At 38.1% G+C, this 16,111-nt stretch overlaps 1 protein-coding gene across 5 annotated transcripts in view; it reads left to right on the top strand.

Annotated features, from left to right (window-relative positions):
• The first annotated feature begins 781 nt into the window (after positions 1 to 781).
• The window catches only part of RAP1A (RAP1A, member of RAS oncogene family), a 93,812-nt gene continuing 78,482 nt past the window's right edge, over positions 782 to 16,111 (top strand). For 2 of the 5 annotated variants that reach the window (XM_050746935.1, XM_050746944.1), the window contains exons 1-3: positions 782 to 939; positions 6,382 to 6,460; positions 8,495 to 8,588. The gene's annotated coding sequence lies outside the window, so the exon portion shown is untranslated. The remainder of the gene's footprint in view (positions 940 to 6,381; positions 6,461 to 8,494; positions 8,589 to 16,111) is intronic. The other 3 variants (XM_050746968.1, XM_050746976.1, XM_050746928.1) reach the window with 2 other exon arrangements.

The following is a 16,111-nucleotide window of genomic DNA, read 5'->3' on the forward strand; positions in this document are numbered from 1 at the left end:
ACTCATGGTTTCCAGTTGCTGTTATAATGGCCCACAGGCTTCACTGGATCTGGCTACTGGCCCGCCTCTCCGAGCCTAGCTGGTACTGCTCTCGGGCTGGCTGACGCTGCTCAGCCATGCTGGCCTTTCACTGTTTCTGCAACATGGCAAGCGTATCTCCACTTCTGGGTTTACGGCTGATTTTCTCTCAGCCTGGAAAGGCTATTCCTCCTCCCGGCCCGCGTGTTTGCAAGACTTATTCCTTCATCCCGTGTGTATGGGCTCAAAGGTCTTCTTCGAGAGGCAGTATCTCACCAGGTGTAAAGTCACCCTATCCCCTGCTTTATTTTTCTCCACACCACTTATTATTACCTGCAATTTTTGTCACTTGTTTGTTGTCTGTCTTCCCTCTCCCACTCCACTAGCATGCGAGCTGCAAGAGGTATTTGCCTACTCTATGGCTTTATCCCTCTGCGTTTAGTGACAACAGCGCCTGGAACCTAACGTGCTCAATTAGGGCTTGAATGATTGCGTTCCCTCCAAATGCTCTTCCTGAATCTTTGGACCCTTCCTCATTTTTTTTCCGGTCTTACCCACCTCCATCCCGCCCTATGCAAAGCTAAAACTCCCCGCCCCTTCCCGGTAGTTCCAGGCTTTCCCGGCTCCTATGTGCGCGGCTCCTTTAAGCTGACTCCGGAACGCCGCGGGGAAGGCGGGGCCGAAGCCCAGCTGTCGCCAACTTGGAGGGGCGGGGTAGAACAGGGGGGCGGGGCCTGCGTGCTGCGTGCGTGCGCGTTCTGGAGGAGGCGCCGCCGCCGCTCCCGAGGCCGCCGCCGCCGCCGCCGCCGTCGCCGCGCAGAGCCGGAGCCGGAGCCGGAGCCACGGCCGAGAGGAGGGAGGAGGAGGAGGAGGAGGAGGTGGAGGAGGTGGAGGAGGTGGAGGAGGCGCTGGACCGGGGGGGTGAGTGAGGGGCGGGGAGCCCCAGACGGCCCCAGAGGGAGCGGGGGGCGCGGGTCGGCCGAGCAGAGGGTGAGGCGGCTCATGTCGCCGGTCAGTCGCTTGGCTCCCCCTTCCTCCTCCGCGTTCCGTCGGTGTCCGGGGCGGCGGCCCGGGGGCCTGGCCGGCGGGAGGGGCCGGGGATCTGGGAGGCCCGGCCGCAGCCAGGACCAGGGCCAGCCACGCCCGCGGACCGACCCGGTCGACTGTAGGCCTGCGGGAGACCGTCGGGAGGGGCCCCGGCCGGCTGTGGGAGAGAAAGAGGACATTGTGTCCCCCACCCTTCAACTCCCTGAGGTGTCATAGCACAAGCCCATTTACCTCGCCGTCTCCCCAGACACGGTGCCCTCGTCCCTCACTGCCTGAGAGACGTAGAAGGTTGGACATCGCTGCCTTCCTCCTCTTGCATGTCCCCTGTCTAGGGTCAGAGCTTCCTTCAAACCCAGCTCTCCCTTTTGGGCCGGAGGGAGGGGCGGGGGGACACACGGGGAAGGGGGTTGGAGGGTTGGGTGAATTCTCTGTCCTCTGCTGTAGAAGTGCGGGTAGACTGGAGCGTTATGTCTCCGGGCTCACTTCTGTCAGGGTTCAGGGTCTCCCTTTCCTTCCTTTATTCCCCCAGTGAATAGGGCTGACATCTACATCCCACTCCACCTTCCAGCCCCTTTCCCGCCTTCTTTACCCCCCTGTCTTCCTTAGCTTACCGTGTGTTCGCCTTTTCAATGTTACTTTTCATGCGTCTCTGCTTCTTCCCTGAATTTTGTTAGGGAAGAGGTCACGGTGTGATTCTTGTTATCCTTCAAACTAGCGTTGGTGAGAGTATCTCTTGCCCCCTTACTCAGGAAGTTAAGGACAGTGTCTTCAGCCGAATTGTGTAATTTACTGCTACGGGGAGAAGATGAGAGGAAGACATTTGTGCCTACAAAATGGGATCTCCTCATAGAGCTGAGAACCAGAGTTTAGGGAACCTTTGACCTCTTGGAAAAAGAACTGCCGTTGAGGAGTAATGCATTCTGTTTTGGGAGGGAAAATAGTTTTGTTACTTCTTTGAAGGAAGGAGGTATAAAAAATGAAATAAAATAATAGGGCAGAAGGTGAATGAGCCACAGCCCTACAGGTGACCACTCTTCTCCTTAGGTGGCGGATGATAGTTCTGTTTTTATTACAGTAAGAGTAAAGCATCAGCTCTTAGATTTAACTTGGGGCTCCTACCGTCAAAAGCATGAAGGGCCGTCTCAGAAGAGATGCTGCTGGAAACAGGATTTGGAAACTTTCTTTGGGTTTCCTGTCAGAATGTGTGGGGGTGGACATGCCTATGTGTAGTTTTTCTTTCCTTGTGATGTAATTTATTTCTGTGATACTTTGACATAATAAGCGTTAAATTAGGCCCCAGACTTTCTGTCTTTATTATGCTTTCCTGTAACATTTTTGTTTTGAAATTATATGGTTCGATATTCTTTTGTAGCGTGATATTTCAGTGAATCCTGTCTAGTTTCCTTGGTGTTTTAAATTACGGTCTACTTCAGATACGATTAGCTGTTAGGTACTGAGGATCATATGTTCAGTATTTGTTGAATGAATTGAATGATTACAAAGATGAGTCGAGGTGTTAAATCTTCTGTCCTTTTGAGAGGTACCCTATATTAGGATATTGCAGTCCATTTCCAGTTTGTAAAATAGTAATTCTTAACCTTTTCTAGGCCACTGACACCTTTGAGAATATGATGAAATATATAAACTCTCTTCCCAGAATAAAGTTAATAGGCATTTATTCACAAAATTTTGCATTAATTTTAGGGACCCTCTGAAGCCAACCATGAACATCTGTCTTAGAAGTGAACCGGATGGAATCCCCACAGTTAGATATTAACTCAAAAGCCTTTGTTCACTCTTTGTATGGCCTCAGGAAGGACAGTATCTACACTTAATATACCCCAGACGACAAGTATATTCATATACGTTGATCCTGTAGTCCTTCTGGAAATGAATCCCAAGGAAATATTCCAAAAGAAAGAAAATGTTGTGTATGCACATGTTCGTTTAGTTATTTTAATAGATGGGAAGAAAAGGAAACTACTGGCCCAACAGCAGAAAGATACACACTTTTGCAGTCACTGAAAAAGGTTAGAAATGAAGATTATTAATCTCCTGATTGATCTTCCAGCTTCCACTCTTGCCCCTCCACCCCAAGTTGATTTCCACACAGCAGCTACAACGATGCTCACAAACTTCAGAACAAGTCTTTTTTCTATTCAAAACCCTCCAGTGTTTTCCCATCTCGGCGGTAAAATCCAAAATTCTTACCATGGCCTACAAGCCTTACAGCGGCCCGGCTATTTCTTGAATCTCAAGCCCCTTTACTTTTCCTCTTGCTTACTGTACTCCAGCCACACTGGCCTCCTAGTTCCCAAAAAGGTAAAATACACTCAGGTGTCTGCACTTGATGTCCTCTCTGCCTGTAATATATCCCTCACTTCCTTCAGGTCTCTGCACCAGTCTCAGTCTTCCCTCACTACCCTTCCCTGCCACTGTTTCTATCTCCTTACCCTGCCTTATACTCTGAAGACTAGGTTATACTAATTTTGACAGCCACAGTTGTTGACAAACGTTTCATGGTAATGCCACTGCTATACTTGCATTGGACATTATTGTTTAACATTTGAAAAACAATGTCAGTCATAAAAGGAGATCTTTCAGATTGTTAAGTTGAATATTTCAACAGCTCACATTTAAAGTTCGGATGTTAGCTTACCTCTCTTCAACATTTAACTACAGGGTGCTAATTGTTGGATACAGAGATGAATTAGACAGGGTCTCTGCCCTCAGGGGGTTTCACAGTCTGTCATGATTTGTATTGTAATAGTTACTCCAGATCTTGCCAGTGTTTAGTGTTACCTATGAACTTTAGTGTATGGTTGATGATATTTTATATAAAATAGGGATTAGACATCCAAATTTTCATGTCGGTAGTTGTTTTTTTCCTTACAAAGGGATATTTTTAAAAATTAAAAGAAGAGTCTTGCTCTGTCACCCAGCCTGATGTGCAGTGGTGCAATCTTGGCTCACTGCAACCTCTGCCTCCTGGGTTCAAGCGATTCTCCTGTCTCAGCCTCCCGAGTAACTGTGATAACAGGTACCCAAGCCCAGCTAATTTTTTCTTTTTTTTTTTTTTTTGTTAGTAGAGATGAGATTTCACCATGTTGGCCAGGCTGATCTCAAACTCCTGACCTCCAGTGATCCGGCCACCTTGGCCTCCAAAAGTGTTGGGATTACAGGTGTGAGCCACTGTGGCCAGCAACAAAGCGATTTTTAATGGTATCTGTAATTTGTTTAATTTCTGTTTTGTGTGCTTTTAGAATTTTATAGCTGTGACAGCCCCATGTTTTGTTCTTTGCAGTAAATTGTGTAGGTACTTAGTTGTAGACTCACAGTTGAATTTTTTTGTTGTAATTCTTTATAGTTGTTCAAGAGACTTTTTTTTTTTTTTTTTTTGAGACAGAGTCTTGATCTGTCACCCAGGCTGGAGTGCAGTGATGTGATCTCAGCTCACTGCAACCTCCGTCTCCCAGGTTCAAGGAATTCTCCTGCCTTAGCTTCCTGAGTAGCTGGGATTACAGGTGTGTGCCACCACACCCGACTAATTTTTGTATTTTTTTTAGTAGAGACAGGGTTTCACCATGCTGGTCAGGCTGGTCTCGAACTCCTGACCTCATGATCCGCCTGCCTCGACCTCCCAAAGTGCTGGCCTCGTGTGACTGAGACTATTGTTTTTGTTAAATAGGTCAACATTGAAATTTTATTTGGTTTATAGGGGATGATGATACCAGTTTTGATAGAAAACTATACCATTTTGAGGGCTTTGCCCAGTATTTCTGGTTCTGGAACCTAGATGGCTTAATTTGACATAGGTGGGGAGCTTTGACATCTATACAAGGGAGTGCGTTGAATCATTTGAGTTACTTGAAAGCACCTTGCTCTGTTTCTGACATGTGATAGGGACACCGTAAATGTTCATTGAACCTCAGATAACTTCTAATCTCGTGGTTCTAAAATTCTCTTTAGTTGATCAATGAAAACAACTAATGTAAAGCATTTATATTTTAATATTGAGATACATTGAATGTAAGTTTACTTGTTTATAATGTCACTTTCCAAATTAATTGGTTGTAACAATTAATTGATTACACCTAATCATTTGTAAGAAGAGTTACGGCCTATTTCCAAGAATGTTTTGCTTATTCTGATGTCATGTAAGTGCTGCATTACTTAATGCCAGATTCATATCTTGTGAAACAGATTAGCATTAAACAAAAATATTTAAGCTTTAGTATGTTACTGAGACAGATGAAGTGTCCATATTTTCTTTTATTGTGTGCATGAAGTATGGGAATTACAAGCATTCGTTTTTATGTGCTTTTCAGTTTTTCATATACAAAGATGATGTTAATATTAGCTCATTTACATTTTGAAACTTTTGTAATAGTGGTATAGATTTGCACTGCATAATTCACGTTCTCTCAGTCCCCTACACACAGTTGTGAGATGACTGGTTAAGAGGGCACTTTGTTTCAAAGTTAAATGATCCAGATGAGTATTGAACCTATAAGCTTAGCTTTGTTCATTATCATGAGGTTCTGATCAACAAAGCAGTTCAACAGAGAACCATGCCGTGCTCTCATTTCCGCTTGAAAATAAACCTTTTAGAGGTAGAAGGTACAAACACGCATATACATGTGCACCAATAAAAAAAGGAAATTGTGTATGGTTATTAAGGTAGAGTTGAAACAGGAAATAACGTGCTTTTATAAGTGGTTTAAATAATTCTTTTAATAAAATTTTCAGAAGTACATGATATCCACATGGAAAATTAAATGTTTTATGAAATAAACTCCAATCAGTAGACAAGGTAATGGCTTTTTAAAAAGCACTAATGACTTATTTACTTAGGCTATATAAATTTAGGTTAGATAAATCTGAAAAAAATTTCTTTATAAGTCACTCAAATTTTCCCAGTGTTTCTTACCTCTAACCTGTTTAGTTTATACTGGTAGAGTGGTTCAAAGTGTTAAAGTTAACCAAATTTAAAATTAAATATGTATTCATATGTTTTAGTGTCTCGAATGTATTTAAATTAGGCCATATTTCACAAGAATAGCAGTATATTAAACTAAAAAAAAAAACGAATAAAAGATACTATTGGGTTAATTAAAACTTGAAGTGCCTTACCTTGAACTCCTAGGTGTATACACCTATAACATGTTACTACTCATTCATGGTTTTTTGCAGTGCAGTGCTGTACCCACTTATTCTGGATGTAAAAGATAATTTTGTTCATGATAGGACTGTGGTTTAGCCGTCTTTTGTTTTTTAACTGTTTTCTTTTCTGTTTGTTTGGTTTTTTGTCTTTAGAAAAGACAAAACTATAAAAAGAGGCACAAAGAACTGAATACAACTATTTGGATATATCACAAATGCAGTTTATATGACTGTAAGTAGTGGAAATCTCTTATTGCTGACTATATACATTTCAGATATGTCAGATGTGTAATCCAGAGAGTAAATTCACTCACTGTATTTTCAGTGACATTTTAAAATTCCTTTATCAGTATGATCATTCTGTTCTAGACACGTTGGCTGTATTATAAAACATTAAGCAAACAGGCACTAAGTTAAATATTGTAGCAGCTGAAATTTTAACACCAATCTTTCAGTTTTACACAGTTAACAATCTAGCCCAAATCTATTGATACCTTTGTAACTACCCTTTCAATTCCATCCTGTGCTTGTGAATAGGTTGCATAATTTCTTTTCTCTTTTCTCTCTTCTCTTCCTCTTCTTTTTTCTTTTTCTTTTTCTATTTCCCTTTTCTTCCTTTTTCTTTCACAGTCTTGCTATATCACCCACGCTGGTCTCCACCTCCTGGGCTCAAGCTATCCTCCCACTTCAGCCTCCTGAGTAGCTGGGACTACAGGCGTGTGCCACCACAGTTAATTCATAATTTCATTAATAGATTTCAGATTCAGTCATTGAACAGATGTTTGAGTAACCCCAAATTAGGCTCTTTGATGAATACTGAGATGTGAAGATGTAGTTTCTGCTTTAAGGAATTTATAGTCTAGCAGTTTATTTTGTTTGCCACAGCCTGTCATGTGTTTTGTAAATCACTGTTGTATTTTCATTATAGAGTGAAAATAGAATGATACTCATTTTTATAAGTAAAATAAATTGTGGACATTTCAAATTCTCTTAGTTGGTGAACAGCTATTTTGGTGGTCTTGTTTTCTAACAGCTTATTAGTATTGGACCAAATCAGTTTCCCAGTTGTTTAAAATAGAGTTAAATAAGAATTTTTTGCTTTACTGCCTATTTTACTTCAGTCCAACACTTATTTTTAGTAAATAGCTTTTCTGCATATGTATACATACATACACACACACACACATATGCCTGTATATACAGACATTGTAGGGAAGTTGTTTCCTGGTTCAGCTAGCAATTTCAATTCTCTGTTTAATGTCAGAAGTTGTTTTGTAGAATGGCATGTTAATATTTTTTTCTACGCTGATTAAAATCATCCTTTGCCACTAAAGTCAACTATCTGCTAGGACAGAAATGTGCAAATAGACAACATGCATAAATGTGCATTTTTAGTGACTGTTATTAGCTTGACAGTTTTATTTTCAAGATCCTCTTCTCTCCCAACCTAATTATGATGTACTTATAAGGCAACAATAATGTATTTAGTTAGTTTGCAAAATGAGAATAATTGTTCTGGTTTTTCCATTTTTGCATGTTTTGAGTTTGGATTAATTGGACATGTATTATTCTCAGTAGACATATATAATAAAATAGTCCATTTAACTGTGATTCTTTCTTTTGGAACATTGGCTGACTTTTAGATAGTGGACCTTGTGCAGTTTCATAAATACAGGTACTACTGAGTTTTGGATGACATTCTTTACACAACCTAAAAGTAAAGGTGAGCATAATAGAAGCTGGAAACAAGCTTCTGGGCATAATAGAAGCTGGAAACAAGTCTGACATTTTCTTTGCACTAAGAAATGTATTTCATATTCCAAGAAATATGCCCTTGTTAGGTTCAGGATGTTTTTCAGTGGTTATAACTGCTTAAACATTATTTTTTTCTGTTTATAGTAATTCATGTTATACTGTGGCATATTTTGAAAAGAATGTTAAGTGTAAAGAATAAATTGAAAAGATCCATGATCCTATCATCCAGAAAAAATTACTGCTAATATTTTTAATATACATTTTTCCAGTTCGTTCCTTGCATGTACAGATTATTTATTTATTTATTTATTTTTTTACAAAACTTAGAATTATAACTTTATATATACTGTTTTGATCCTACTTTTTTTTTTTTCCTGAATGGGATGTTGGTCTCCTAGATTGAGACTTTATGGTTGATTCTTTATAATACTACTATTTTAAATAATGCTGGAACAGACATTTTTTGTACATGTATCTTTGATTGCATCTCTGATTTTTTTTCTTCTTGTAGGATAGATTCCCAGAAGTGGGGTAACTGGATCAGAGGGTGATTACCCTGTGTATAAGAGTATGTGTCTCACTGCACCTTCAATGGCATTGAGTAGGTCAGTTTTTACAGTCTTTGCCAATGTGATAGATATCTGTTACATTCTTGGGGGGTAATAGCAAAAATCCTCATATTAGTAATGTGTAAAACCATCATAGTGTATGAAAGAAATTTGCAGTTATTTTCCCAAAAACTTACTGAAATGAGTTTCTTTAAAAATATTTTAGGTAAAAGTAATCTGTGACAAAAAAAATTACCCTAAAGTTGCAATTTGAGCATTTTTTTTGGAGAGCTAGAATTTTAATATTCTTTTATTAAAATGACAAACATGAGAAAGCTTGTTTTATAGTATGTAATAAGTAGAAATATTATGTAAAACTAAATTATTTCAGATAGATGAAGGGGGTAGTCACATGGTTCTGACTTTAAAAACAAAAAATCTGTTAGTGTTTAGAGCAGTAGCTCTGGAGTTAGGCAGCCTGGGTTCGTGTCCTTGCTTTGCCACTCACTAAGTATATGATTTGAGGCAACCTGCTAAATATGTGTATGATTTTATTTTTCTAAACCTTGGCTTCCTTATTTTTATAAAAGGAGAATAATAATATCTACCCCGTAGGATTGTTGAGAGGATTAGAAATAATGCGTAAGACCACTTGGCACATAGGTATTTAATAAAAACTAGCTATTTTCATTAAATTTGTTTTTTCTGACAGTCTACTCAAGGGCAAGAAATATCTCATTTTTGTGTTCTTGTTTACATGAATAAATACAGAAATGCAAATGGGCTGTGGTGAGCAGTGGCAGCAGGAGGGGAGTGGTGGACATTCTTTGTGGTAGGAATGGCATGTGCCAAGATAGAAGGAAAGTTCAGGAGAAGTTGGAGGACAGGTGATTAATTTGACAGAAGCCTAGACTTTTGTATAGTTAGAAAATATGGAGGTAAGGGAGAAATATGGAGATTGGAGTTAGACTTTTAAGCCATTGAATGCTAGGTTGGTAAGTAGACTTTTTCAGGAGTGCAAGCTTTGGTATGCGGAAAATGACTTGATAAAAGCATTCATCAAAAAGCAGATGAATTTGCTTGTAGAGTACAGAATGAATTGAGGAAGGAAGAGGTTGAAGACAGGGAATCTGGATTAATATAAACACAGGTAAGGTAAGATCTGAGGGTTTAAATGAAAACAGGGAGGATTTTGGGGGAAGTGCTTAGGCTTCATGGTTGTGAAGATCTGTGCAACCAATTTGGAGATTAAATTCAAAAGAAACAGTCTAGGCTTATATGCATTTAGGCAGCCTTTGAGAGAAGATGGGACTCAGTATACTTTGCTTGTTACTATTGGTTTTTAAAAAATTGAAGGATAAAACATTCTGAGATTCCTATCATTTCATCAGTAAAAAGCATATATTTATGCTTTTAAAAATATATATGCACAATCTCCTGCAGTAATTTTATTTAGATAGCATTTTGAGTTCCTGATTAACAGGATATCCTCGCTTTTAGACTTTGTATTTCTGGAGGTATTACCTTAAAACTCTTCACTGTAAGGTGAAGTTCTTCTGCATGTGGTTTTTGTAGCATTTGTGATTGCTGCAGGACTTTAAAAACACCAGTCGTGTGAGCAGAGGTGATGAGAAGTGAAATATAGAGTTCTTGTTTGTTAAGCAGCTTCTAAGTAAAATATAGAAGCAAAAAAATGGGAAATTGGGTGTATGATCTTTAGAAAAACATTACTTTTAGTATTCCTGTTTTCTCCCTCACCCCTGAATTTTCCTAATTAAAAAAAGAGAGTTTGCAGATGCCATTTTTAGTCATTCTAGTACCTGACTAGAGCTCTACTCATATTTTCCACTTGACTGAATAATATAAAGCAAGTTAGCCGGAGATTGATATTAATAGTATTTCTTTTTGACTAATAAGTAAACTCACATGAACTGTGAATTGTTTGCTCGCTATCTTCCAATGGAGAAAAGAAGCAACCACCAATTTAAAAAAATACAGGCTTGTGATACTTCTAAGGTGTTTGCATTTTTTAAAACAGTGAGTTGTCATACCTTTCTTAATGTTTCTTTTAGTTTCCAAATATTGCCTAAATTCAAAAATAAAGTTCTTATTATTTTTACTCAAATCTCTTCCCTTTAAAAGTATCCTTGAAAATATTTTTAAATGAATAAGCAAATGTAACTCATAGTGCTCATTGTAGTGTTGGGGATTGTGTGCGTGTGACTTTTTTTTTTTTTGCTATGCGAATCTGCAAAAGCCCAGGTCTGGTCAACTGAATGAAATTTCATTTACTAAAGGGGCTTCAGATATTCAAAACGATGATTTAATGTCTACAGACTATGAGTCTCTCTTGAATAGGTTTGAGGATACTTCTGCCTGTTTGTCCAGCAGAAATCTGAGCTATAGTCATTCTCTCCCCATCACTCCTACTCCTTAAACTGTAGGTGAGAGAATAGCATAGTCCTTAGTTTGGGCCATTCTGGTATTGTCACTATGATGGACTGTTGTCTTACATTTTTAGAAATGTGCTTGCATCTTGACAGAAAAATTATTAAATTAAGTAGCTAGCAGTTTATGGTATACTGTTATAAGATAGTTCATTTAATTTTTATATAAGGTGACATACGAAGTGTCTGAAATGTGAATAGAGTATTATAGCCTATCCCAGAGGATTAAAATAAAAGACAATGAAGCCTACTGGTTGAATAAAATATTATGTATATTTTTCTTTATCAGAAGATTTTTTTCATACTCCTTTTGAATCAGCAATTTTGAATGCTAACTATAAATTCTTGACTAAGAAATCAGTTATTCCCTACTGTAATAATAAACAGTTTGGTTACTCGTCCAACATGTATTTATTGAGTGATTATTGAGTGCTTGATACTATTCTAGGAACCAGAGATTTAGCAGTGAATAAGGTGTGCTTTCATGGCAATTTTTATACCACTGAAGGGTTGATGATCATAGAGAAACACAGTAGAAAAACAAGTAAATAAGATCATTTCAGAGGTCCCAAATGCCATGAAGAAACTGTAGCAAGATGAAATGATAGAGAATGATGAAAGGGTTTTAAATTGAGTGTTGTGGAAAAGCTCACTGAGATGGTGAAATTTAATGTGGCATCCGAATTACAAAATGCCAGACACATAGCGGTATATAAGAAGAATGAACCAGGCAGAGGGCCCAGTTGGTGCAAAGGCCCTAAAGTGGGAAGCAGGTCATCATGTTTGAGGAAGAACAAGAAGATCCTTGTCATCACAAGACTAGGAAAAGCCTGGTAGATGAGGTTTATAGGGAACAACTCACCGGATATTATTTCTCTTTATGGGTAAGTATATGCAACTTATGAATTTGAAGATGGTGTTACTAATAATACTCATTTAAATCTGTAGGATAACCAGTAGTTTTTCTAGACATACAGAATCACTGATTTATGGTCCATAAATTGTGTTTTTCCCAGGGATCTGCAGAGATAAGAAAGAATTATGATTAGTATTACAAAAGGCCAAATGAAAATTGTGTATTTACTCTAAACAGATTTATACAGGTAAAATATTATGTATCTTTTCTTTGACCAATGATTATATTGACTCAAATCATTATCATGCATTGTAGCGATTTCCAGATTGTTAAGGAAATAAAATATTGTTCTTATCCCTTCAAGATCCTAGCATTGGGTTTTGTTAGTTTTTAAGTCTTTGGCAATTTGAGAATTTTTACTTGTGTGATTTTGATTAACTTTTACTTACGTGATTAATAAGATGTCAATGCAGTTGGTAGACAAAAATCTTTAAAGACGCGAAACCCATGGAAGGGAATAGAGTTTTTTTGTAGAAAGGTTGGGAGCCATTGATTAATGTCCTATCTGTAATGAACCTACAGGGAGAAGGGAATCATGTTTTTGAGTGTAGACCCCTTATATCCTATTTAATTTGCACAATCTATAAAGTAGATATTGTTCAGTTTTTTACAGCCGATGAAACTCAAAGTAATTATATAATTTGTGAAAATTTACACAGCTCCAATAATAGAGGATCATGTGGATGGTAAACTTCCAGAAGAAGGAACTTCTGCAATACAAAGCAGAAAATAGGTGATCAATACATATTTGTATCTTGCTTAAATGTAAACATGAATGAATGAGTAAATGACAGGAGACTGCCTCTATCCCTATACTGTTTTCAGTGAGTCACACCATTTTTCTCTTAAATGAGTCTAGAAAATTTCTTCAGAAATAAAGTGACTTCACCTGTCTTTTTTTTCATAAATCATATGGTAAAAATCCTGAGGAGAGAAATAAAGACCAAACACTTACAAAGTATAATTTTCTCTTAGGCTTTGTTAACTGAGTAATTTGTAGAATTTTCAGCTTTAAAAAAAAGTCTGGTTTGCACCATAGTATTCATTATCAGTAACCTCTTTTGGTTCTGTTTGTATCTTAATTTTTTTTTTTGGTAACCATTTAAGAATTTAGTATTCTGAAATGAAGTGATGGAATTACAGTAGTCCAGATGTTTATGTAGCCAGCGTTAGTTGTCTACCTAATATCTATCAGTCTGTGGGGAGTGGGGCAGGGTTGCTGGCATATGTTTCTTTCTGTCTTCTATTAGAATATCAAAGTGTGTGATTTGTTGCTTAGAAATACGAACTGATAATTCTTGGTTATTTAATTTAATGGTTAGTAGGATAAATGAGGGCTTTTTTTTTTTTTTTTAACATCTCTACCCAGGCAGAATAGGAGTATGAAATCTCTCAACCCTGTGTTTATCAAGTTTCTAATCCTTCAGATTAATTAATATCTTAATAAGTTTTAAGTTTAGTATTCTTTTAAATGAATCTTTAAAATTAGGAATGGATACCTAAAGGATGAAAGTAAATACAGTTAATTGAGAAATTGAAAGAAATCCAAGTAAGTTTGAGAAAGGAACATAATTATGATACAGAATTTACCATAGGGGAATAACACACAGAAGTTGACGTGCTAGACTGTGGAAAAGGAATTTATTTTCTCAAAGAAGAGAAATGAAATTGATGGAATGAGGGCTAGGAGGAGGTAAATTATGGTTGAAGGAATAGAATACTTTGGATTAGATATTGGAGCCCACGGTCGGGCGCGGTGGCTCATGCCTGTAATCCCAGCACTTTGGGAGGCCGAGGCGGGTGGATCACCTGAGGTTGGGAGTTTGAGATCACCCTGACCAATATGGAGAAACCCCGTCTCCACTCAAAAAGAAAACACACAAAAAAACTAGCTGGGCGTGGTGATGCATGCCTATAATCCCAGCTACTCGGGAGGGTGAGGCAGGATAATCCCTTGAACCTGGGAGGCAGAGGTTGTGGTGAGCCAAGATGGCACCATTGCACTCCAGCCTGGGCAACAAGAGTGAAACTTCATCTCAAAAAAAAAAAAAAAAAAAAAAAAAAAATACTGCAGCCTACATGGACCTTCAGAGAGTATATGATTACTCTGTCACCATTTGTGGCAGTATAATTACTACTACATGAGGTATGGTGTCTTGTTGGTTTGAGTTGGAAGGACAATAAACCTAGATCAAATGAAGAGGGTTGTTGTGAAGAAGGAACGTATTTTAAAATTTGTTTCTAGTTGTCTGACACTTGTTATGACAGGTCTATGAAAGATAACTTTATATGATATTTTGGTTCTTGGTATCCGCAAAGTGTTGGTTTTTAATTTTCCCTGGTGGATTTCTGTATGACAGATTTTAGACTGCCCTACTATTGCATCTTGCTGTTCTCCATTCTAATCATACAATTTATTTAGTAATGACATACATCACCCCCAGCATGAAGTTTTTATGCTTCAGAAAATTGTTTGGCATACAAAGTGCAAGTATCAATTTGCTCTGTAAATGTGTATCTGTAAAAACTGGTGTGATTATTTAAGGATATCAGATTAACTTAAGAAAAACCATAGGCAAGTGATTTGGGAGGGAGAATATTATAATCAGGCACACCTTTATTTGCATGTTTAGATTTTCATATATTAGGTTATTTTGGTAGTGTTTCTTTTACATTCAAATGGTAAGAAGCCTGGGAGTTTAGTATCTCGAAATTGGTCTAATAGTATATAATCTTTTAAAAAAGTTCCTGTGTCGGCCGGACGCGGTGGCTCAAGCCTGTAATCCCAGCACTTTGGGAGGCCGAGGTGGGCGGATCACAAGGTCAGGAGATCAAGACCATCCTGGCTAACACGGTGAAACCCTGTCTCTACTAAAAAATACAAAAAACTAGCCAGGCAAGGTGGCGGGCGCCTGTAGTCCTAGCTACTTGGGAGGCTGAGGCAGGAGAAAGGCATAAACCCGGGAGGCGGAACTTGCAGTGAGCTGAGATCTGACCACTGCACTCCAGCCTGGGCGACAGAGCAAGACTCCATCTCAAAAAAAAAAAAAAAAAAAGTTTCTGTGTCTTTTTGAATACTTAGTTTCACACCTAGGACAAACCTCAGTTGTAAAACATCCCTTTGAATTTTAAATTACTGTTTAATAACTTCTGACTAGTATTTCACTAAGTGTTACAACTTTTACATTGGAATAGCATTATAATTCAAGAACCAACCAAAATCTGCCGTAGAAACCATGGGTTGGAGGGTTTTAGTTGATATACTCATCCTGTTATTCCCATTATGCTTCAGACTTGGACTGCTGTCACAACAGAACATGCTTGAGATTGTGTCACCACTCAGTGCCATCTGCCTACATGTGTACATAAGCTATAGTAGGCCTTAGATACTGGATATAAAGAATCATTGTTTTATGGTTTTCTTAACTGACTCTGCTTAAGTTCTAGTGTTCTGGGCTGAGCCTGTGGTCAATTTTGATCTTTTGCATTTATAACAACACTCCCATAACCACGCATTCAGTGTCCTCTGTGTGTTGGCATACCAAAGATGGACATGTGAAGTTTTTAATAGTGCAAAGAAAATGGCTATTTAATCAGTGAAATTTAAAGATGATTTTTAAAAACATTCAAATATTTGAGAGAGTGCCCTTTATATGAAGGACCAACTATCTCTTCCCACCCTGGTTAATTTTCACAATATAATAAACTATTTTTTAGTTATATAGGCCAAAATGTTTTATAGAAAATCAGTCATAAAATTGCATTTGTCTGTGCTATTTTTAAAAAGTTCTCGATTGTTACGTTGGTAAATGCAGAATACCAGTGTTTACATAGTATGAGTTTTGTACTTATTTTTAAAACATGTATCTATTCATGTGTAGAACATAGGCTAAAAGGAAACACCAAAAGACCTAGATTGTTATCTCTAATGTGTGGGTTATAGATACTTTATATGTTATATATTATATAATATATATTATTATAGGTTATATTATATTTTATTTCCCTTGTTAAGCCTTTTATGAACTCTACCTTCTTTTTATTTATTTATTTTATTTTTTCGAGATGGAGTCTCCCTCTGTCGCCAGGCTGGAGTACAATGGTGCGATCTCGGCTCACTGCAACCCCCACCTCCTGGGTTCAAGCGATTCTCCTGCTTCAGCCTCCTGAGTAGCTGGGATTACAGGCACGCACCACCACATCCAGCTAATTTTTGT

This window comes from Macaca thibetana, chromosome 1 (genome assembly GCF_024542745.1).
Source record: "Macaca thibetana thibetana isolate TM-01 chromosome 1, ASM2454274v1, whole genome shotgun sequence".
Taxonomy (NCBI): Eukaryota; Metazoa; Chordata; class Mammalia; order Primates; family Cercopithecidae; genus Macaca; species Macaca thibetana.